This window comes from Phallusia mammillata, chromosome 2 (genome assembly GCF_965637545.1).
Source record: "Phallusia mammillata chromosome 2, kaPhaMamm4.hap1.1, whole genome shotgun sequence".
Lineage (NCBI taxonomy): Eukaryota > Metazoa > Chordata > Ascidiacea > Phlebobranchia > Ascidiidae > Phallusia > Phallusia mammillata.
Genome location: NC_137253.1, coordinates 4850803 through 4862769, shown reverse-complemented (window position 1 = coordinate 4862769; position 11967 = coordinate 4850803).

Here is an 11967-nt window from a genome sequence, read left to right as displayed (position 1 = left end):
GCCGGAATATTCCAGTTTCAAACTGGTTCTGGCCGGTTTTAGCCTCCTACCGAACCTCCAAACCGGTTTAAATCGGAATCGAAAACCAATAATTTTGACCCGATTTTCAAAAAATCCCTAAGGCTATAGCCTTTCCGTTTTTTCGAGTTTTGAGGCTCAAAAAATCGAAGAAAAATTCGGTTTTGAGTGGGTTTTCGCCGGAATATTCCAGTTTCAAACTGGTTCTGACCGGTTTTAGCCTCCTACCGAACCTCCAAACCGGTTTAAACCGGAATCGAAAACCAATAATTTTGACCCGATTTTCGAAAAATCCCTAAGGCTATAGCCTTTCCGTTTTTTCCAGTTTTGAGGCTCAAAAAATCGAAGAAAAATCCGGTTTTCGGTGGGTTTTCGCCGGAATATTCCAGTTTCAAACTGGTTCTGGCCGGTTTTAGCCTCCTACCGAACCTCCAAACCGGTTTAAACCGGAATCGAAAACCAATAATTTTGACCCGATTTTCGAAAAATCCCTAAGGCTGTAGCCTTTCCGTTTTTTCGAGTTTTGAGGCTCAAAAAATCGAAGAAAAATTCGGTTTTGAGTGGGTTTTCGCCGGAATATTCCAGTTTCAAACTGGTTCTGGCCGGTTTTAGCCTCCTACCGAACCTCCAAACCGGTTTAAACCGGAATCGAAAACCAATAATTTTGATCCGATTTTCGAAAAATCCCTAAGGCTATAGCCTTTCCGTTTTTTCCAGTTTTGAGGCTCAAAAAATCGAAGAAAAATCCGTTTTTCGGTGGGTTTTCGCCGGAATATTCCAGTTTCAAACTGGTTCTGGCCGGTTTTAGCCTCCTACCGAACCTCCAAACCGGTTTAAACCGGAATCGAAAACCAATAATTTTGACCCGATTTTCGAAAAATCCCTAAGGCTATAGCCTTTCCGTTTTTTCGAGTTTTGAGGCTCAAAAAATCGAAGAAAAATCCGGTTTTCGGTGGGTTTTCGCCGGAATATTCCAGTTTCAAACTGGTTCTGGCCGGTTTTAGCCTCCTACCGAACCTCCAAACCGGTTTAAACCGGAATCGAAAACCAATAATTTTGATCCGATTTTCGAGAAATCCCTAAGGCTATAGCCTTTCCGTTATTTCGAGTTTTGAGGCTCAAAAAATCGAAGAAAAATCCGGTTTTCGGTGGGTTTTCGCCGGAATATTCCAGTTTCAAACTGGTTCTGGCCGGTTTTAGCCTCCTACCGAACCTCCAAACCGGTTTAAATCGGAATCGAAAACCAATAATTTTGACCCGATTTTCAAAAAATCCCTAAGGCTATAGCCTTTCCGTTTTTTCGAGTTTTGAGGCTCAAAAAATCGAAGAAAAATTCGGTTTTGAGTGGGTTTTCGCCGGAATATTCCAGTTTCAAACTGGTTCTGACCGGTTTTAGCCTCCTACCGAACCTCCAAACCGGTTTAAACCGGAATCGAAAACCAATAATTTTGACCCGATTTTCGAAAAATCCCTAAGGCTATAGCCTTTCCGTTTTTTCCAGTTTTGAGGCTCAAAAAATCGAAGAAAAATCCGGTTTTCGGTGGGTTTTCGCCGGAATATTCCAGTTTCAAACTGGTTCTGGCCGGTTTTAGCCTCCTACCGAACCTCCAAACCGGTTTAAACCGGAATCGAAAACCAATAATTTTGACCCGATTTTCGAAAAATCCCTAAGGCTATAGCCTTTCCGTTTTTTCCAGTTTTGAGGCTCAAAAAATCGAAGAAAAATTCGGTTTTGAGTGGGTTTTCGCCGGAATATTCCAGTTTCAAACTGGTTCTGACCGGTTTTAGCCTCCTACCGAACCTCCAAACCGGTTTAAACCGGAATCGAAAACCAATAATTTTGACCCGATTTTCGAAAAATCCCTAAGGCTATAGCCTTTCCGTTTTTTCGAGTTTTGAGGCTCAAAAAATCGAAGAAAAATCCGGTTTTCGGTGGGTTTTCGCCGGAATATTCCAGTTTCAAACTGGTTCTGGCCGGTTTTAGCCTCCTACCGAACCTCCAAATCGGTTTAAACCGGAATCGAAAACCAATAATTTTGACCCGATTTTCGAAAAATCCCTAAGGCTATAGCCTTTCCGTTTTTTCGAGTTTTGAGGCTCAAAGAATCGAAGAAAATTGCGGTTTTCGGTTGGTTTTCGCCGGAATATTCCAGTTTCAAACTGGTTCTGACCGGTTTTAGCCTCCTACCGAACCTCCAAACCGGTTTAAACCGGAATCGAAAACCAATAATTTTGACCCGATTTTCGAAAAATCCCTAAGGCTATAGCCTTTCCGTTTTTTCCAGTTTTGAGGCTCAAAAAATCGAAGAAAAATCCGGTTTTCGGTGGGTTTTCGCCGGAATATTCCAGTTTCAAACTGGTTCTGGCCGGTTTTAGCCTCCTACCGAACCTCCAAACCGGTTTAAACCGGAATCGAAAACCAATAATTTTGACCCGATTTTCGAAAAATCCCTAAGGCTATAGCCTTTCCGTTTTTTCGAGTTTTGAGGCTCAAAAAATCGAAGAAAAATTCGGTTTTGAGTGGGTTTTCGCCGGAATATTCCAGTTTCAAACTGGTTCTGACCGGTTTTAGCCTCCTACCGAACCTCCAAACCGGTTTAAACCGGAATCGAAAACCAATAATTTTGACCCGATTTTCGAAAAATCCCTAAGGCTATAGCCTTTCCGTTTTTTCCAGTTTTGAGGCTCAAAAAATCGAAGAAAAATTCGGTTTTGAGTGGGTTTTCGCCGGAATATTCCAGTTTCAAACTGGTTCTGACCGGTTTTAGCCTCCTACTGAACCTCCAAACCGGTTTAAACCGGAATCGAAAACCAATAATTTTGACCCGATTTTCGAGAAATCCCTAAGGCTATAGCCTTTCCGTTATTTCGAGTTTTGAGGCTCAAAAAATCGAAGAAAAATCCGGTTTTCGGTGGGTTTTCGCCGGAATATTCCAGTTTCAAACTGGTTCTGGCCGGTTTTAGCCTCCTACCGAACCTCCAAACCGGTTTAAATCGGAATCGAAAACCAATAATTTTGACCCGATTTTCAAAAAATCCCTAAGGCTATAGCCTTTCCGTTTTTTCGAGTTTTGAGGCTCAAAAAATCGAAGAAAAATTCGGTTTTGAGTGGGTTTTCGCCGGAATATTCCAGTTTCAAACTGGTTCTGACCGGTTTTAGCCTCCTACCGAACCTCCAAACCGGTTTAAACCGGAATCGAAAACCAATAATTTTGACCCGATTTTCGAAAAATCCCTAAGGCTATAGCCTTTCCGTTTTTTCCAGTTTTGAGGCTCAAAAAATCGAAGAAAAATCCGGTTTTCGGTGGGTTTTCGCCGGAATATTCCAGTTTCAAACTGGTTCTGGCCGGTTTTAGCCTCCTACCGAACCTCCAAACCGGTTTAAACCGGAATCGAAAACCAATAATTTTGACCCGATTTTCGAAAAATCCCTAAGGCTGTAGCCTTTCCGTTTTTTCGAGTTTTGAGGCTCAAAAAATCGAAGAAAAATTCGGTTTTGAGTGGGTTTTCGCCGGAATATTCCAGTTTCAAACTGGTTCTGGCCGGTTTTAGCCTCCTACCGAACCTCCAAACCGGTTTAAACCGGAATCGAAAACCAATAATTTTGATCCGATTTTCGAAAAATCCCTAAGGCTATAGCCTTTCCGTTTTTTCCAGTTTTGAGGCTCAAAAAATCGAAGAAAAATCCGTTTTTCGGTGGGTTTTCGCCGGAATATTCCAGTTTCAAACTGGTTCTGGCCGGTTTTAGCCTCCTACCGAACCTCCAAACCGGTTTAAACCGGAATCGAAAACCAATAATTTTGACCCGATTTTCGAAAAATCCCTAAGGCTATAGCCTTTCCGTTTTTTCGAGTTTTGAGGCTCAAAAAATCGAAGAAAAATCCGGTTTTCGGTGGGTTTTCGCCGGAATATTCCAGTTTCAAACTGGTTCTGGCCGGTTTTAGCCTCCTACCGAACCTCCAAACCGGTTTAAACCGGAATCGAAAACCAATAATTTTGATCCGATTTTCGAGAAATCCCTAAGGCTATAGCCTTTCCGTTATTTCGAGTTTTGAGGCTCAAAAAATCGAAGAAAAATCCGGTTTTCGGTGGGTTTTCGCCGGAATATTCCAGTTTCAAACTGGTTCTGGCCGGTTTTAGCCTCCTACCGAACCTCCAAACCGGTTTAAATCGGAATCGAAAACCAATAATTTTGACCCGATTTTCAAAAAATCCCTAAGGCTATAGCCTTTCCGTTTTTTCGAGTTTTGAGGCTCAAAAAATCGAAGAAAAATTCGGTTTTGAGTGGGTTTTCGCCGGAATATTCCAGTTTCAAACTGGTTCTGACCGGTTTTAGCCTCCTACCGAACCTCCAAACCGGTTTAAACCGGAATCGAAAACCAATAATTTTGACCCGATTTTCGAAAAATCCCTAAGGCTATAGCCTTTCCGTTTTTTCCAGTTTTGAGGCTCAAAAAATCGAAGAAAAATCCGGTTTTCGGTGGGTTTTCGCCGGAATATTCCAGTTTCAAACTGGTTCTGGCCGGTTTTAGCCTCCTACCGAACCTCCAAACCGGTTTAAACCGGAATCGAAAACCAATAATTTTGACCCGATTTTCGAAAAATCCCTAAGGCTATAGCCTTTCCGTTTTTTCCAGTTTTGAGGCTCAAAAAATCGAAGAAAAATTCGGTTTTGAGTGGGTTTTCGCCGGAATATTCCAGTTTCAAACTGGTTCTGACCGGTTTTAGCCTCCTACCGAACCTCCAAACCGGTTTAAACCGGAATCGAAAACCAATAATTTTGACCCGATTTTCGAAAAATCCCTAAGGCTATAGCCTTTCCGTTTTTTCGAGTTTTGAGGCTCAAAAAATCGAAGAAAAATCCGGTTTTCGGTGGGTTTTCGCCGGAATATTCCAGTTTCAAACTGGTTCTGGCCGGTTTTAGCCTCCTACCGAACCTCCAAATCGGTTTAAACCGGAATCGAAAACCAATAATTTTGACCCGATTTTCGAAAAATCCCTAAGGCTATAGCCTTTCCGTTTTTTCGAGTTTTGAGGCTCAAAGAATCGAAGAAAATTGCGGTTTTCGGTTGGTTTTCGCCGGAATATTCCAGTTTCAAACTGGTTCTGACCGGTTTTAGCCTCCTACCGAACCTCCAAACCGGTTTAAACCGGAATCGAAAACCAATAATTTTGACCCGATTTTCGAAAAATCCCTAAGGCTATAGCCTTTCCGTTTTTTCCAGTTTTGAGGCTCAAAAAATCGAAGAAAAATCCGGTTTTCGGTGGGTTTTCGCCGGAATATTCCAGTTTCAAACTGGTTCTGGCCGGTTTTAGCCTCCTACCGAACCTCCAAACCGGTTTAAACCGGAATCGAAAACCAATAATTTTGACCCGATTTTCGAAAAATCCCTAAGGCTATAGCCTTTCCGTTTTTTCGAGTTTTGAGGCTCAAAAAATCGAAGAAAAATTCGGTTTTGAGTGGGTTTTCGCCGGAATATTCCAGTTTCAAACTGGTTCTGACCGGTTTTAGCCTCCTACCGAACCTCCAAACCGGTTTAAACCGGAATCGAAAACCAATAATTTTGACCCGATTTTCGAAAAATCCCTAAGGCTATAGCCTTTCCGTTTTTTCCAGTTTTGAGGCTCAAAAAATCGAAGAAAAATTCGGTTTTGAGTGGGTTTTCGCCGGAATATTCCAGTTTCAAACTGGTTCTGACCGGTTTTAGCCTCCTACCGAACCTCCAAACCGGTTTAAACCGGAATCGAAAACCAATAATTTTGACCCGATTTTCGAAAAATCCCTAAGGCTATAGCCTTTCCGTTTTTTCGAGTTTTGAGGCTAAAAAAATCGAAGAAAAATCCGGTTTTCGGTGGGTTTTCGCCGGAATATTCCAGTTTCAAACTGGTTCTGGCCGGTTTTAGCCTCCTACCGAACCTCCAAACCGGTTTAAACCGGAATCGAAAACCAATAATTTTGACCCGATTTTCGAAAAATCCCTAAGGCTATAGCCTTTCCGTTTTTTCGAGTTTTGAGGCTCAAAAAATCGAAGAAAAATTCGGTTTTGAGTGGGTTTTCGCCGGAATATTCCAGTTTCAAACTGGTTCTGACCGGTTTTAGCCTCCTACCGAACCTCCAAACCGGTTTAAACCGGAATCGAAAACCAATAATTTTGACCCGATTTTCGAAAAATCCCTAAGGCTATAGCCTTTCCGTTTTTTCCAGTTTTGAGGCTCAAAAAATCGAAGAAAAATTCGGTTTTGAGTGGGTTTTCGCCGGAATATTCCAGTTTCAAACTGGTTCTGACCGGTTTTAGCCTCCTACCGAACCTCCAAACCGGTTTAAACCGGAATCGAAAACCAATAATTTTGACCCGATTTTCGAAAAATCCCTAAGGCTATAGCCTTTCCGTTTTTTCGAGTTTTGAGGCTCAAAAAATCGAAGAAAAATCCGGTTTTCGGTGGGTTTTCGCCGGAATATTCCAGTTTCAAACTGGTTCTGGCCGGTTTTAGCCTCCTACCGAACCTCCAAACCGGTTTAAACCGGAATCGAAAACCAATAATTTTGACCCGATTTTCGAAAAATCCCTAAGGCTATAGCCTTTCCGTTTTTTCGAGTTTTGAGGCTCAAAAAATCGAAGAAAAATTCGGTTTTGAGTGGGTTTTTTAGCCTCAAAATTCGGTTTTGATTGGGTTTTCGCCGGAATATTCCAGTTTCAAACTGGTTCTGACCGGTTTTAGCCTCCTACCGAACCTCCAAACCGGTTTAAACCGGAATCGAAAACCAATAATTTTGACCCGATTTTCGAAAAATCCCTAAGGCTATAGCCTTTCCGTTTTTTCGAGTTTTGAGGCTCAAAAAATCGAAGAAAAATCCGGTTTTCGGTGGGTTTTCGCCGGAATATTCCAGTTTCAAACTGGTTCTGGCCGGTTTTAGCCTCCTACCGAACCTCCAAACCGGTTTAAATCGGAATCGAAAACCAATAATTTTGACCCGATTTTCAAAAAATCCCTAAGGCTATAGCCTTTCCGTTTTTTCGAGTTTTGAGGCTCAAAAAATCGAAGAAAAATTCGGTTTTGAGTGGGTTTTCGCCGGAATATTCCAGTTTCAAACTGGTTCTGACCGGTTTTAGCCTCCTACCGAACCTCCAAACCGGTTTAAACCGGAATCGAAAACCAATAATTTTGACCCGATTTTCGAAAAATCCCTAAGGCTATAGCCTTTCCGTTTTTTCCAGTTTTGAGGCTCAAAAAATCGAAGAAAAATCCGGTTTTCGGTGGGTTTTCGCCGGAATATTCCAGTTTCAAACTGGTTCTGGCCGGTTTTAGCCTCCTACCGAACCTCCAAACCGGTTTAAACCGGAATCGAAAACCAATAATTTTGACCCGATTTTCGAAAAATCCCTAAGGCTATAGCCTTTCCGTTTTTTCCAGTTTTGAGGCTCAAAAAATCGAAGAAAAATCCGGTTTTGAGTGGGTTTTCGCCGGAATATTCCAGTTTCAAACTGGTTCTGACCGGTTTTAGCCTCCTACCGAACCTCCAAACCGGTTTAAACCGGAATCGAAAACCAATAATTTTGACCCGATTTTCGAAAAATCCCTAAGGCTATAGCCTTTCCGTTTTTTCGAGTTTTGAGGCTCAAAAAATCGAAGAAAAATCCGGTTTTCGGTGGGTTTTCGCCGGAATATTCCAGTTTCAAACTGGTTCTGGCCGGTTTTAGCCTCCTACCGAACCTCCAAATCGGTTTAAACCGGAATCGAAAACCAATAATTTTGACCCGATTTTCGAAAAATCCCTAAGGCTATAGCCTTTCCGTTTTTTCGAGTTTTGAGGCTCAAAGAATCGAAGAAAATTGCGGTTTTCGGTTGGTTTTCGCCGGAATATTCCAGTTTCAAACTGGTTCTGACCGGTTTTAGCCTCCTACCGAACCTCCAAACCGGTTTAAACCGGAATCGAAAACCAATAATTTTGACCCGATTTTCGAAAAATCCCTAAGGCTATAGCCTTTCCGTTTTTTCCAGTTTTGAGGCTCAAAAAATCGAAGAAAAATCCGGTTTTCGGTGGGTTTTCGCCGGAATATTCCAGTTTCAAACTGGTTCTGGCCGGTTTTAGCCTCCTACCGAACCTCCAAACCGGTTTAAACCGGAATCGAAAACCAATAATTTTGACCCGATTTTCGAAAAATCCCTAAGGCTATAGCCTTTCCGTTTTTTCGAGTTTTGAGGCTCAAAAAATCGAAGAAAAATTCGGTTTTGAGTGGGTTTTCGCCGGAATATTCCAGTTTCAAACTGGTTCTGACCGGTTTTAGCCTCCTACCGAACCTCCAAACCGGTTTAAACCGGAATCGAAAACCAATAATTTTGACCCGATTTTCGAAAAATCCCTAAGGCTATAGCCTTTCCGTTTTTTCGAGTTTTGAGGCTCAAAAAATCGAAGAAAAATTCGGTTTTGAGTGGGTTTTCGCCGGAATATTCCAGTTTCAAACTGGTTCTGACCGGTTTTAGCCTCCTACCGAACCTCCAAACCGGTTTAAACCGGAATCGAAAACCAATAATTTTGACCCGATTTTCGAAAAATCCCTAAGGCTATAGCCTTTCCGTTTTTTCCAGTTTTGAGGCTCAAAAAATCGAAGAAAAATTCGGTTTTGAGTGGGTTTTCGCCGGAATATTCCAGTTTCAAACTGGTTCTGACCGGTTTTAGCCTCCTACCGAACCTCCAAACCGGTTTAAACCGGAATCGAAAACCAATAATTTTGACCCGATTTTCGAAAAATCCCTAAGGCTATAGCCTTTCCGTTTTTTCCAGTTTTGAGGCTCAAAAAATCGAAGAAAAATTCGGTTTTGAGTGGGTTTTCGCCGGAATATTCCAGTTTCAAACTGGTTCTGGCCGGTTTTAGCCTCCTACCGAACCTCCAAACCGGTTTAAACCGGAATCGAAAACCAATAATTTTGACCCGATTTTCGAAAAATCCCTAAGGCTATAGCCTTTCCGTTTTTTCGAGTTTTGAGGCTCAAAAAATCGAAGAAAAATCCGGTTTTCGGTGGGTTTTCGCCGGAATATTCCAGTTTCAAACTGGTTCTGGCCGGTTTTAGCCTCCTACCGAACCTCCAAACCGGTTTAAACCGGAATCGAAAACCAATAATTTTGACCCGATTTTCGAAAAATCCCTAAGGCTATAGCCTTTCCGTTTTTTCGAGTTTTGAGGCTCAAAAAATCGAAGAAAAATTCGGTTTTGAGTGGGTTTTTTAGCCTCAAAATTCGGTTTTGATTGGGTTTTCGCCGGAATATTCCAGTTTCAAACTGGTTCTGACCGGTTTTAGCCTCCTACCGAACCTCCAAACCGGTTTAAACCGGAATCGAAAACCAATAATTTTGACCCGATTTTCGAAAAATCCCTAAGGCTATAGCCTTTCCGTTTTTTCGAGTTTTGAGGCTCAAAAAATCGAAGAAAAATCCGGTTTTCGGTGGGTTTTCGCCGGAATATTCCAGTTTCAAACTGGTTCTGGCCGGTTTTAGCCTCCTACCGAACCTCCAAACCGGTTTAAATCGGAATCGAAAACCAATAATTTTGACCCGATTTTCAAAAAATCCCTAAGGCTATAGCCTTTCCGTTTTTTCGAGTTTTGTGGCTCAAAAAATCGAAGAAAAATTCGGTTTTGAGTGGGTTTTCGCCGGAATATTCCAGTTTCAAACTGGTTCTGACCGGTTTTAGCCTCCTACCGAACCTCCAAACCGGTTTAAACCGGAATCGAAAACCAATAATTTTGACCCGATTTTCGAAAAATCCCTAAGGCTATAGCCTTTCCGTTTTTTCCAGTTTTGAGGCTCAAAAAATCGAAGAAAAATCCGGTTTTCGGTGGGTTTTCGCCGGAATATTCCAGTTTCAAACTGGTTCTGGCCGGTTTTAGCCTCCTACCGAACCTCCAAACCGGTTTAAACCGGAATCGAAAACCAATAATTTTGACCCGATTTTCGAAAAATCCCTAAGGCTATAGCCTTTCCGTTTTTTCCAGTTTTGAGGCTCAAAAAATCGAAGAAAAATTCGGTTTTGAGTGGGTTTTCGCCGGAATATTCCAGTTTCAAACTGGTTCTGACCGGTTTTAGCCTCCTACCGAACCTCCAAACCGGTTTAAACCGGAATCGAAAACCAATAATTTTGACCCGATTTTCGAAAAATCCCTAAGGCTATAGCCTTTCCGTTTTTTCGAGTTTTGAGGCTAAAAAAATCGAAGAAAAATCCGGTTTTCGGTGGGTTTTCGCCGGAATATTCCAGTTTCAAACTGGTTCTGGCCGGTTTTAGCCTCCTACCGAACCTCCAAATCGGTTTAAACCGGAATCGAAAACCAATAATTTTGACCCGATTTTCGAAAAATCCCTAAGGCTATAGCCTTTCCGTTTTTTCGAGTTTTGAGGCTCAAAGAATCGAAGAAAATTGCGGTTTTCGGTTGGTTTTCGCCGGAATATTCCAGTTTCAAACTGGTTCTGACTGGTTTTTGCCTCCTACCGAACCTCCAAACCGGTTTAAACCGGAATCGAAAACCAATAATTTTGACCCGATTTTCGAAAAATCCCTAAGGCTATAGCCTTTCCGTTTTTTCGAGTTTTGAGGCTAAAAAAATCGAAGAAAAATCCGGTTTTCGGTGGGTTTTCGCCGGAATATTCCAGTTTCAAACTGGTTCTGGCCGGTTTTAGCCTCCTACCGAACCTCCAAACCGGTTTAAACCGGAATCGAAAACCAATAATTTTGACCCGATTTTCGAAAAATCCCTAAGGCTATAGCCTTTCCGTTTTTTCGAGTTTTGAGGCTCAAAAAATCGAAGAAAAATTCGGTTTTGAGTGGGTTTTCGCCGGAATATTCCAGTTTCAAACTGGTTCTGACCGGTTTTAGCCTCCTACCGAACCTCCAAACCGGTTTAAACCGGAATCGAAAACCAATAATTTTGACCCGATTTTCGAAAAATCCCTAAGGCTATAGCCTTTCCGTTTTTTCCAGTTTTGAGGCTCAAAAAATCGAAGAAAAATTCGGTTTTGAGTGGGTTTTCGCCGGAATATTCCAGTTTCAAACTGGTTCTGACCGGTTTTAGCCTCCTACCGAACCTCCAAACCGGTTTAAACCGGAATCGAAAACCAATAATTTTGACCCGATTTTCGAAAAATCCCTAAGGCTATAGCCTTTCCGTTTTTTCGAGTTTTGAGGCTCAAAAAATCGAAGAAAAATCCGGTTTTCGGTGGGTTTTCGCCGGAATATTCCAGTTTCAAACTGGTTCTGACCGGTTTTAGCCTCCTACCGAACCTCCAAACCGGTTTAAACCGGAATCGAAAACCAATAATTTTGACCCGATTTTCGAAAAATCCCTAAGGCTATAGCCTTTCCGTTTTTTCGAGTTTTGAGGCTCAAAAAATCGAAGAAAAATTCGGTTTTGAGTGGGTTTTCGCCGGAATATTCCAGTTTCAAACTGGTTCTGGCCGGTTTTAGCCTCCTACCGAACCTCCAAACCGGTTTAAACCGGAATCGAAAACCAGTAATTTTGACCCGATTTTCGAAAAATCCCTAAGGCTATAGCCTTTCCGTTTTTTCCAGTTTTGAGGCTCAAAAAATCGAAGAAAAATTCGGTTTTGAGTGGGTTTTCGCCGGAATATTCCAGTTTCAAACTGGTTCTGACCGGTTTTAGCCTCCTACCGAACCTCCAAACCGGTTTAAACCGGAATCGAAAACCAATAATTTTGACCCGATTTTCGAAAAATCCCTAAGGCTATAGCCTTTCCGTTTTTTCGAGTTTTGAGGCTAAAAAAATCGAAGAAAAATCCGGTTTTCGGTGGGTTTTCGCCGGAATATTCCAGTTTCAAACTGGTTCTGGCCGGTTTTAGCCTCCTACCGAACCTCCAAATCGGTATAAACCGGAATCGAAAACCAATAATTTTGACCCGATTTTCGAAAAATCCCTAAGGCTATAGCCTTTCCGTTTTTT